Here is a 13,838-nt window from a genome sequence, read left to right on the forward strand (position 1 = left end):
TCATGAGTTTGAAGAGTTTCCATCAACTCATCCATAGTCAATGTGGTGAGGTCCTTTTCTTCCTCTATGATCATGACAAGATTGTCATATTTCTAAGGTAAACTCCTCTATATCTTTTCTGCAATTCTCTACTCATCATATTCTTCTCCATTTGATTTGAGCTAGTTTATCAAAGTGGAGATTCGTGAGTTGAACTCTACAATAGGTTCATTATCCCTCATCTAAAGGTTTTGAAACTCTCTTTTGATCATCTATAGCTGATCTACTCTAGCCTTATTAGTTCCCTTGAAGTTCATCTCAAGGATTTCCCATGCTTCCTTTGCATAATTTTCTATTGCATTCTTAGGAAAAATTGTTTCTATCATAGTTGCCTCAATAAGACTTAATGCCTTAGCATCCTTTCTCCTTCACTCCTTCAACTAAGTCTTTTGTGGATTTGTGAGGGCAGCATACTGAGTTGGGTCTGTCACATCATTGAACCCATTTATTGCAAAATCTCACAAATCATTTGCAACCATTATGATTTTCATTTTCTTTGCCCAATTTTCATAATTTTATCTATTTAAGGACGGTGGTTGCTGCCATATTTTTCCTGTATCTCCTACTATGTAAAATACCCAGAAAAAAAAATGGCCTAACTCACTATGGATGTAGAGCCTCAAAGCTCTAATACCATGTGAAGAAATAAATTAAAATCACAACTTTAAAATTTTTCACTCAGCACTAACTATTGTCGAGTGCTAGTTTTGCTCAACACCTTAAGGAGCTGAGTGGCAAGAGAGTGTCGAGTGAGCTTAGCACATGAAGGAGCCGAGTGAACTTGTCATGTGAAGGGAAACTCAGCACAATGGATGCTGAACAAGCTCGGTAGTATTGATGTGAAGTGAACTCAGCTTAAACTACAAGGTTTCAACCTAGACAAAGACTTGATGGAGTGACCAGATTATAACTTGAATTTTTTCATCATTAAAACTAGAGATCTAAAGCTTGAAGCATACAACAATAATTTTCTTAAATACAATGAATAGAGGAGGAACAATGGATTCACGTACGCCTACATGCTTTCTATCCAACATTGATTCAAACTAAATTACAAAATCTGGGAGCATTCGGCTATGACTAGAAAACCCTAAAATAACCCTAGATCTTTCAAACTGGTAAAACTTCAAACTTTAAACTTCAAACTTGCAGCTCTAATGGTTGTATACAATAACACCTAGAGATTCTCTTCTTCATAGATTGAATCCAATAAACCATGATTTTATAGAATGACACAAAGAACCATGTGCGACTGCAGGCATGAAATGAACTTCCTTCTATCTCTGCACTCGACTTGATCTGCTAATCAACTTTCTTCCTTCTTCCTCTTTTGCTATGCTTAGCAACTTTTGATCTCTCTTTTTACTCTATATTCAAATGAATCTATGACATTCCTTTTGTCTTACTGGCAAAAAATGTTTCCCCCTATTTCCAAATTTGAAAACTCACTTACCTGTATTCAATTTTGTAACTATTGTGTAGGTCGTTAGGGGTAGTAAGTGTGCATTTGGCTCTAGGGGCAAATGTCTATCAACAATAAATATTCCAATAGAATCTTCACATATCTAAATGTACCTCAACACTAAATAGTTGAAATAACAAGGGTTTCCAAATCATCACCATATAACTTCTTTTCTTTCTCAACAATGTAAAATATATTTGGGTAAGTCATTGTTGCTATTTATCTAGAAGATACCCAGGGTATCAGACACTCGTATTCTTCCATATCTTTTTGTCTATTTTTAATTTTTTTGGTTCGCAACTCAATTTTGTTTGATTAATAGTTTAAAGATCCTATACTAGATCCTAGAGGTATTCATATTCCTAAAGAAAGGAAATCACCTTGATATTTTTTTGTAGGATGCTATATTGAAATATCTAATAAGATGATCTGTATTTATGCTCACTTTCAGTTTTTATACCGAAGTCAATCTAAGAATAGTTATTAATCACCAATGAGATGAAGATTCACTTGATTTTTAGTAGGAAAGTGAAACAATATTATAATTAAATGGTTGAGCATTTAGAAGAAACTTACAAGCCTTGGAGAAGATAGTTCTGGAAAAATTTATGGATAGAAACATCCACTCCCATGTTGGTGTGTTTTCAAAATTTGGGTCCAGTACACTTTTTTAGAAATTTTCTTGAGATTGAACGTGACAATTTAGGTGTTATGTTTTCTTCTGATCAAGCAATATTACCTCATTGTGCACTTAGAATAAAGGGTGAACTCCCTTATTTTATTTTTTCATTCTCTACTACAATTTTGAGAGACCCATGGCTCAATTGGGTCAAATAATATACTCTATCGAACTCATGAATTTAGTGATTGGGTATCTTTAGTACATAGCTCTATTGATGAATATTGTTCACAATTGTATTTTTACACCAGTGGCCTTAATGAGAAATCATTTCAAGTTGCTACTATTCACCACTAACTAGTGTTCAGGTAGGGCATCTTAATATTCCTGTTACAATATTATTGAGACTGGTAGATCTAAAATGTAAACATTGGTGTTATGTAGGTCTCAAGTATTTTGTGAAGATACTACAAACAAGATAATTTAATTTGTACAAGAAAGATCACTTGATGAATGGGAAACATCCAGAGCTACAAAGAAAGCTTCTAAGAAAAATGCTAAGAGGGTAAGGAAATTTCATATTATCTAAGTTACTGTCAAACTCTTTTTCAGATTTAATGCCCGTAGACACCTTTGTTTTGTCAGGACCAAAATATTGGATGAAGCTAGATTTTATTGTTCCTATTACTATTAGGAGTGTCACAAGTATCAGTTAATGGATGAAAATGGAAAATAGTAATTGTTTAGTTTGATGTAAGTCAAACATTGACACCTATCAATTCCCAATATTGGTTGTAGCGACTATATAGAAGTGTATTATCAAATTAAACCACAAAGTTGCACGACTAAGTGCATCTTCTCAAAGGAAAATCCAATAGATTTCATAGATGAGTCAAGATAGTAAAAAACATGCATCACTGAGAAATTTTTGCAAATGATGGTAAGCTTAAAGGATAAAGCGATCTAGAACCTCTAGTATAATCCCATTTAGACATTTTATTCTGGAAGCGTTATAAAGTATTTTCCTAGATATGATTGCACTGAAAATGTTAATCTATCACACAATAATTTTTAAAGAACAACCAGTTCCAATGGTTTAGGATTGTGAAAGAACTCGTATGAGCAAACACAAACTCAAAGGCATAATGACCTTAGGAGTATTGCAAAATTTCTTTCCATTTTTTACCAGATTCAATAATATCATAGATTTCACTTGCTTTCTACAAATACCCATTGGGCTAGCTCTCTAGCTTCACTGATTTTTGTAGCTTAGATCAAGGCCCTTCAAGACTCTCAAGCTCCCTATCTTCCCTGGAATGGGTCTCTTTAATAAATTATAGCTCAAGTTCAATTGAGAAAAGCCTCTAAGTTTCCCCAAGTTCTATGGAATGGTACCCTGAAGACTGCTTTAAGACATAATGAGAACCTACATGGATTTTTAGTTACCCAATTCATTAGGGGTTTAGTCTCTAAGGCTTAGTCTCTCAGTATCTAAGGTTTAGTCTCTCCCCTTTAATAATTTTGGTAGCTCAGATGCCCATTTCAGACTACCTTATATATTTGGTTCTATAATCCTAAACATGATCACCTCAAGGACTCATTACCATCTTGATCGATTTAACATGCTATGGAAGGTGTGTTTCTTAGTGTGTGCTTTGACATAGTGTTCTACAAAGCAGTGGATTCTCGCACATAGATGGGTATAGTGTTCTTTAGTGTAGGTGATTCTTGGATATTCTCACTCAATTTAGGGATATCTTGCAAGATAGTTTTAAGGATATTGTGCTCTCTCCCTTTTTCATAGTGAACTACTTTATAAGGGGCTTAGATGTTTTGATCTAGGAAATCTATTCTTTTAAATCTAGTTGGTTCTTATATGTAATATAGTAATCTAGCCCCACTATTATTTTTTATAAGATGACCACATCGATGCAACATGTTTTTCAATAATTCAATTTATCACTATCATGTCCATACTTGAACCTAGCTCTTTATTACAAAAGTCCATATTAAAGGTTTTGTTTTGACATTATCTCTAGTGATGTGTATCAATTTTGTCAAATAACACAAGTCATAGAACTAAGCACAGTATGCTCTCAACATACAATCTTGTTTGTACTATACTCTTCATGAGAGATGGATTTATGTTGAATCACTACTCATGAAGCATGGGTGAATGATTTTGACTAAAAAACCTACACAATTATATCTTGCTAGCAATTTGGTACATATTTTAACTTGATATATCATGCTATATCTAGGAATACAAAGTAGGTCAAATGTATGTAGTTACTGAAGGCAGTTTTCCCTACCCTTCATCACTGAACATTAAGATACATTGAACCCTTCTTAGCTTGATTTTGAAGCCTCTTTTTATTATTAGTGCTTAATCTAAACTCAATTTGTGTTATAGGCTTAAAGAAATTAGAATCCTAGTGCCATAATTCTACCCAATAGTTTGAATTTAATCCCCTAATTCATATAACCATGCATTAGACCATGAATACAATAGGCATTAGTAGATAATTGACCTTCATAAAGAGCTCCCAAGTATATAGCTTTAATAGACGAAGAGATTGTAGATTGGCTCTATCAAATAGTTTGAAGTGTTCTCATTTTTTTATTCATATTGTGAATAATAGCCCACATAACGTCATTATGCAAGAGAAGACACAATCTGCATCAGAGCCGACATGTGATAGCCAAAATCCAAAAGATTTTGTAAATTTTTGAATAGAAAAAGTGTAAACCTTGGAAATGTAAAACAAGTTAAAGAGTTGGAAGGGATACCATCTCAAATAGTTTTTGTTTGTCAAAGAAAAAAATTTTGTAGATTTTAAGGAGCATGCATGCTTCCATATGTAAAAGCTTGCCTCTCTCATCTTTATATCATGTTAAATCATGACTTTAAAAATTGTTTTTGTTGAATAAACTTAGTGCAAAAGGAATATGGATAAATTATCATTTGCTTGCATTAATTCAACATTTGGGAATACTAGTTATATTTTCCATGTGGCCACCTACCTATTGAACATGTTATTATTCTCAAAAGTGACATACTTGAGAAAATGATGTCCAATGATGAGTGCAATTATTTTTACAACTGCACAGTCCTTCCACAAGATGGTCCTCAAAAGTTTACCAGGACTTATCTAGGAACTATATTGCTTCAGTATGATCGAATTTTAATTTGAGAATCATATTTTCAAATATGACATCCCTTTATTCAGAATTCTTATTGTGAAAATTTCAACACATATTAATATATTATAATTATATTTGAGAACTAGTTACATGTAAATAAAAGCACTAGGGTTCCCATTTCTCACCTCATACATTAATAGAATTAAAAATATAGGTGCCTGATAATGGAAAGCAAAAAATTAATTATTAAATCTTAAAATGCACATATTATGTCAATTTTTTCTTTTAAATTTTTAACACACATCGGTTCTAGATTTACTGCAATGAATGAATAGCATTCCATACTTTAATAGTGTTTAAAGGCCTTATGTCTTCTTCAACTACCTACCATCACATGCCATCTTCATTAAAGGTTATTATTTTATTTCCTTTTACCTCAAACAAGACATAATTCATTCCTTTATTTTTGTATGATTCATATTGTGTTGTCACCAAAGGGTTTATCTAATGTTTTGGGTGTAAAATCACTCTAAACAACACAATCACATAGTTCTATAGAATATGTTTTGTTGGTAGTGTGTTCCTTTGATATTCAGTCAAGATAGAAAAAAGTTTCCATCTATAAGATTATATAGAATTTTAGGGATATTATTTGCTATTTGAAATTTTGGTTGTCCAAAGAAGTGCTACCTTTTTCAAGTTTTTACATCTAGACAAATTAAAGTTGTAGTAGAAGTTGTAAAATCAATAATTACCATATTAAGATTATCTTTTAATACCAACTTATCTCAGCTCTTCTATCTGTCCACACAAGGCATATAGTTATGTTAATGTCAGATCCTTCTATTTAGATTTCTTATTGTGAACATTTTCATTTTGTTTAGATTTTATGGTTGTTGTTACATTTTGTATTAGATTGAAGAGAGTGGTGACTAACTAGAGTAAATTGGAGGCCAAAAATTGGTTTCTATAGCTTAAAAATAGAAAGAGAAGGAAACAAATCAAACTATATTTAGAAGGAGATGTTCATTCTTGTGTGAGCAAGTTTAATACAAAAAAATTGTTCCCATTAATTCATTTATTCATGACTTGCAACTATGGGAATGAAGGTTGTCTTTTGAAGAGTTTACCTATAAATTATAATCAATCAATTTGTTGGATTTTTTTTGCACTAAGCTTGGAAAATTAAAGACGTATCCTAAATATCAAATCCACAAGTCCTATTGATTTGAATATTAGATCTATCTAAATCAATAACATAAAATTGTCCATGCTTGGTGGGATTAAAATTGTTACTCCTTATAGTTATTGATGAATGTTACTTGGAGGGTTTTGTGTCACATAGGCACATACGTGTTTGTGTATGTTTAGTTCCCATGCCTTAATGTTTTGTCACATTACTTATTACATTTATAAGTTTTCAATGCACTAGCTCCCATTGTTCTTGTAGGTACATATGGAGTCTTCATGTCTACTTGTATTTTCTTTTCTAGATACTTATGAATGTTGTCTTGTTTCACAATGGATAAATTCATCACTTCTTGAAGAGAAAAGCATCTATGTTGTTAGCCTTATAGTCTCTCAAGTTTTGTATCTTGGTTTTGATTTCTAGAATGCTATTATTTATAGTAATATGGGGACATGTCCTTCCTCTTTTTTCCCCATGTCCCAAAGTCTTGGATGCATCGGGGACTTGGGGACTTCATTCTAGCATCCGCAGCGATGCCACTAGGTTTTGCCACCTCTGGCGAGGATGGGGGGCATCTTGTTATTGACTATTTTCTGATTTTACTATTTATGTTTGATGTTCAATGTTCCAATTTAGTTCAATGTTCAAGTATTTACTCTTTTACATCTTTATATCTTATATTGTAATACATCTTTGCATAACTAGTATTTTAAGTACCATATGTATATTATACACAAACCCCTCTTGGTCCCCCACCATAGTTCCCCTAGCATCTCCCAACCATACCCAAATTAAGACCCCTTTGTCCCCCTATCCCAAAAACTTGTCCCACCATTCTACCACCCCCCCCCCCCATTCCCTAGGGTGACTTGTAACTATGATATTAGCTCTGCACTCTATTTGGTATAGAGTATCATTTGGATAAATATGAATTTATGTGTATATCTTTTTCTCATACAACTGCAATACTCTTTTTCCAATTTTCCATCCAATGTTGGTGCAATGGTTGGAGTGATAGTAAGTGGGGAAGTTTCTAATTTCATTACACATAAAGGGGTGAGTATGTCTGACATCTTATGTCCTATTTGTCATGCATATTGTTGTGATATGTTATTGACCAATGCTTGTCAATTCTTGAAGTAATCTCATATTGTAAATTAGAGTTTATTTACAAATCTTGGGTTTAGTTTTTTTTTTATAAAGGCACTACTAGTAGTAACACATCCCAAATATCATAGGATGACTCATCATTGCTTTTGCAAATGTAAGTTATATACATAAAAATTTGTATAGAAATTAATTGGCCATTTTCAAAATGAATAATTGTAAATATATTGACAAGATATGGTTGTGAAGGCTGAGTTTGAAATGATTTTAGAATCATGTAGCTCCTAAACAACAACTGCAAGTATAACTTTCATTCAGTCATGTTCTCTTTTTCTGTTTTGCAGGATACTACATTGTTTTATGTGGGTAGATTGTTGATAGGCTTTGGTGTGGGAGTGATATCATTCATTGTAAGCTTATCAACTTGTCAATGTACCTATTTTTATCAAAGATTTTTCAAGGTGGACAATTTATTTAGATTGTCATGAATCTAATATCTCCTTACACCATGGTAAATTTAGGTGCTTGCATATATTGCTGAAACAACTTCAAAGCAATTGTGGGATTCTCTTGGTTTTGTAAATTAGGTATGATTCTTTCATGACTTGATTTTCCCTTAAAATTATTATCTCAAAATGGTTTTCAAAGGAGAAGAACATGAGAGGATAAAGAAAGCCTTAGAAAGTCTATACAAGAGGAGTTCTCCATTTTTTCTTAGGATTTACTTTACATGATAGGATTAGGTTCATTTTAATTATTTTATGCTTGGAAAAATGCTTGTTAAATAATTTTTATTTTGCCTACCAATCAGGTTTAGAAAGACCATTAGTTATTATTTCTAGCCAATCTATAGAACAAACTATTTAGGTATGGTGATGCATTTGTATGGCACAATATTGATGAATAACAAAATTTATTCCATGCAACTTTTGGGGAGGCAAAAATGGTAGTTAACTATTATTGACAACTTACCCTATGAATGCTTACTCATTGTGTATTTTTGAGGTTTTGTTTCATCAACATTGATATGGACAATGAATGATTCCATGCTTTAAAATAGCCAAACTTGTTTCCACCTTACTGTGTACAAGATATTTTTATGGGGTTGACTATGTACTCAAGCTCAAGAATTTAAATAACATTGGATCCAAAAAAATTTTTACCTTTTTGTTCCCATCAAATCCATGATAATGTCTAGATTATTTGAAAAAATGCTCCTATTTCTTCATGGGTATCAGTTGACTGGATGAGTTCTGTAAATGCTAGAAGCTTGATACAAGTATATTGCCTACAACTAGTGATTGAAGAAAAAATGTATGCATATTGGATGCAAGTCCATTTGGTAAATCTCAACTCACTAGGTATTCTTCATGGGTATTAGTTGACTAGACAAGTTCCATAAATGCTAGAAGTTTGATACAAGTATAATACTTACAACTATTGATTGAAGAAAAAATGCATGCATATTGGATGCAAGTACATATGGTAAATCTCAACTCACTAGGTATTTAGTAGTTATGTATAAATCCTTTAAAAGATTCATGCTATCTTTTCATTGCAAAAGCAATATAGGAACATGCACAACTTGTAAACCAACAATATTTTGACTACTTTTATTTTTTACTATGACCAAAGTAACATCCTTATAAAACTCAAAATGTAGGGTAGACCCTAATTGGCTTGTTGAGGAATCACACTCATTGTCTAAAACACATGAGAATAATCCCTAACTAGCTTCATAAGTGATATTAGTTTAGATTTTTTCTTCTTTTTTTATCGTATTTTGATATTATTTAAGTATTAGTAATTTTGGTAATTGGTTGTGATTGAAGAAGATTATAGGAAAGTATCAAAAAGAAGGAAGATGGCCCTAAGGCAATTTTTTAGGATGGTCTAATGGGGAGTTAATGAGATTAGATGCAAAACCTTGCTCAACAATGATGTGGCAAACAATTGGCATCTTCAGTGTTTGTGGAGCTCTAGCATTTTGGACTCTTCGTAAGGTATATTATGGTATGCAATGTTTCTCTCTCAATTATCTATTTGTACATAAATATGCTTGTGTGTGGCATAAAAATCTTTTACTCATCTAAAGTCAAAAACAACTGTTGGACTCCCAAAAAATAGTTACAATGTATAAAGTCCAACTAGGATAGCTATGCAGTACAACATCCCCTACTTCCCATTTGATTTCATAGGAATATTCATGTACTACAACATTCCCTAGTCTTTTTTCTCAATTCATTATAGAACAATGAGATCTTGAGATGATCTCAAGGTTGTTTGACTTTGTTCTAATACTGTTCGAATGAGTCTTTTCCAAATTAAATCAGAGTAAAAAATTTCTTCTCTCCCAGTTGCTCCCATTTCCTTAAATGAGATATTTGGATTCTGGAATTTCATCCGATTCCATTGGTGTTGAAACTTTAAAATATGTAGAAGAGAGAACTCATCTAATGTACTTGAATCATTTAGTGTTTTCTGCTCCTTAGCAAGCTCCATTGTGTAGGGAGAGTGCTCCAAAATCACTCTTACACTTTCGATGATCCTCTTCCCAAATTCAAAATTGGAAAGTAGCCCATTTATCACTTGTCACAAATTTATTGGTAGATGAAATGTACTTCCATATTCTCCATTGTGTTGCTCCACATCAAAAACTATATTGTTCTTAGGAAAAATCCTTTGTATTATCTTTTGAGTAGATACTACCATAGTCAACAAATCATGTCATATAAAAAAATGTATTTCTTAGAATCTCTGTAATGAAAGCTCTGCCATTTTTTTTTTGTATTCTATGAGCACTAGCTCTTTTGTGTGGGGTCCAATATGGCTGAGAAAGCTCCCATATTAAATCCAAAACTCCTAATGTCTTAGGTTCTTTTGGTTCAGTATCTACTTTTTGCATGGGCTACCAATCATGCATGGTGACAACGTCCAAGCTTGATGAAGAAGGCCCATGTTTTGACCCCTACCCAACATTTTGTCTAAAATTAGAAATGTTTGCTGACATAAATTTTAGCATTTTTTCATTGGCATTCATTATGGTGGGAGCAATGAATTCCAAAACCAACATTCTTACATCTTAGACATGATGATTTATTTGCCAATTAAAATTCATTACATTATGCTGAGTCATAGAGCTGATATCTCATGCTCTAGCCTACAGGTGTCTAGTCATGCCATGATGTTTGGAGTGATGAGTCTACAAGTTGGGAGGAGGTAGCAAACACATCATGTGGAGAGTAGAGGTAATTGGGACAATGTCTTCCATTAACTAACTTTCCATCTACATTGGTTACCAAATTGTCCGTGCTAGTGACTAAGTTGTCCATGCCAATGTCTTCGTTCTAAAATGTAGAAATTAGTGTTGAGTTAACCACTTTCAAATGAGGACTTTTTTCAATGCCAAGGCCATGATTAGTATGGAAACAATGTGAAATAACTTGGTCTATGTGATCCAGACTTGCATTTTGTTTAGAAAATGATTCATTTTCAAACTCCCTTGAACCATAATATGGTGGAGTTATTATAATTGGAGTAGCCTACATTGTGTGGGAGATCTTATTGGTAGGAGAAGTAGAAATGTGAGGATTGAATGATTTCTTCCCAAAAATGCTTTGATCTAGCCCCTTAGATGTTTGACTTTTTGAATCCTCTTTTGAACTATTTTCTCTCTCTTCATGAAGAGAATAATTTGTTGGAAGCCCAAACATCATAGCCCTATGCCAAATACAAGGTATTCTCTCGATGTTGGAATCTCAATATTTTCTTTGTCCACATCTTCATTTTTTTGCTCAAAGAAGACTATCATTAATGCATTCCACTTGTCTTCAACTACTTCCTAATTATTTTGCACAATTTTGAAATGTCATACTCTTCTATATAGACATGTTCCTTCTTAGAGATTTAACTGACCATAACCAATACTAGTTTAAAATTATAGGAACAATATCACTTAAATCATCCAATAGTTAGTGTTACAATATACAATTCCTTCATTTTTTTCTAATAATTACAATAGATACATTAGTTGTAAAGAAAATTGTTGATTCTATTTAGGTGTAGCCTGATTTCCCTTCCTCTATCGAGATACATAGTTGCAACTTGTTTGATAAGATTACAATCTATTCATCTCCAAATTTATGATTGCAATTTTATTTATACATATATCTCAAGTTATTCAATTGACTTTTGTTATGCTCTCACATCTGGTTCAATTTTCTTATCTCAAATTTACTCTTTAGTTCTCATCTTCATTATGATATTGGTCTTTGCCCCTATCATCACATTGAAATGTAGGTTTTCAAAACTATAAAACTATAAAATTACATACACTTACATAAATATAAAAAATACACTTACATAGTTGGTTTGAGGATCATGCATCATCTTTCTTAATGTACTTCAGTAGTTATAACTTAATACAATTTCTATACTGATCATATTAGACAATTATTTTACCTAACTATTTATCAACATATTTGGACCTAAGTAATGGAATTATTTATGGATACTAAAAAAAATATTATGTTGTAAGTTGCTTATTGTACTTGAATCTTTTCCAACATTACACTCAAATATATACTCAATCATAAACCATCTCTCAGAATGCTCTACCAATGTTGTATATTTGTAGATTCCACTATCTAGATAATAGCTTAGAATGCACTGTATTAGATAATCATAATCTTCACTTATAGTTCCACAATGGCATCAAATTATGATTTCATATCATCCATTAACCTCAGTGTGGCTGCATGCATATTGTAAATGGGCATGTTGGTTCCCAAAACTATGATTGGAACCTCTGTAACTTCAATATTTTATCCCTAGTGCTATATATATTCTGTGAGCCTATCATGGACTTTGATATATACCTGACACATGTATCATTTGATATATCATTTTTTATAAGCATTTTTATCAATGCGGTAGATTATTATTCGTAATTGCCCTATCTTTCATGACTCGTCTCTGGAAAATGAATGCAGGCATTTAGATTGGCATCCCTTTCACTAGTGATGTTGATATATCTCTAGAGGTCATGGCATAATAAATATGTTCCATACTAGTGTGAAGACCCTTTATTGCTAAAGAGTATGGTTGTTGTCGTATTCCATCAAAACTACATTTTTATTAAATCACACATTTCATCATTATTGAGGTGAATTTTTCCATTGCACAATATTGTTAACCTCTAATGCCCTAACATTTATTTTTCTATATCATGGCTTTCAGTCCTTATAAGTAATTTCCATTTATTTTTCTATATCATGACTTCTAGTACTTACAAGTAATTTCCTATTTGCATACATTACATGTCTTTAACTTCAATATTTATCTGGTCTAGAGAATGAGGTCTTTGTCAATGAACACAATCATCCAAAGATAGGGCATATACCAATTTGTTTCAACACTTATTGCTTCGCATGACACTTTCTTTGGTTTTGGATGCATACACTATTGTAATCTTGCCACTCTTAAGTAATTTAACCCTACTAGTATTTCTATTAAAGCATTGCTTAGCAAAAACATCCACCCATAGGAGCCATCAACAGTTTTGTCACATCTATGAGGTATCAAGGACAAGCACCTAAGACACACTCCATTGCATTGCTGAGGTATTCAAGATGTCTATTGATTACTCCTTATACACTATGTATTGTATCGAGTTCTAGTTCATTACATGTTGTAGATTGCTCCCTATTGAATTCTTTATGCCATTGGCAATTACCCTCATCAGATTCATTGTGCTTAGCAATCTTGCTCTTGAATTTGGCCCTTCCAAAGATTTCTAAATTAGAATTCCAATATCCAAACCATCATCAGGCCTTAGAAAAATGGTCATATCTTTTCTTCAAATTGTTCCCTTTAGAACTATAGCCATCAACACTACCAAAAATATATTGATCATAATCTTGAGAAGGTAGAAACTTTGTTATAGAAAGTAGGCATAATGATGGTCCCAAGGTAGGATTTGAGTTTAGTGGTTGTATTTGATTCTTTTAGATCTAATGACAGTAAAGATGAATATAGAAGGAGCAGATAAGGTTTATATAAGGTCTAGATTCAAACCTTATCATCACACTTAGGTTATTTGACCTATGCACACACTTGGTGAGAGACCATGGACAAATGAGGATCCTAGCACTATGTATGGATAGTTACTGCCTTAAACTCTAGAAGACATTAATCCTATAGAAGTTGATGATAAGAATGTCAATTACACATGTATGTCTTAGCTCTTGTCATGAGCACTAATAGGTATTGATTGCCTT

The sequence above is a fragment of the Cupressus sempervirens genome, chromosome 11, assembly GCF_028749045.1.
Source record: "Cupressus sempervirens isolate cs-2001-9-10 chromosome 11, ASM2874904v1, whole genome shotgun sequence".
NCBI lineage: Eukaryota > Viridiplantae > Streptophyta > Pinopsida > Cupressales > Cupressaceae > Cupressus > Cupressus sempervirens.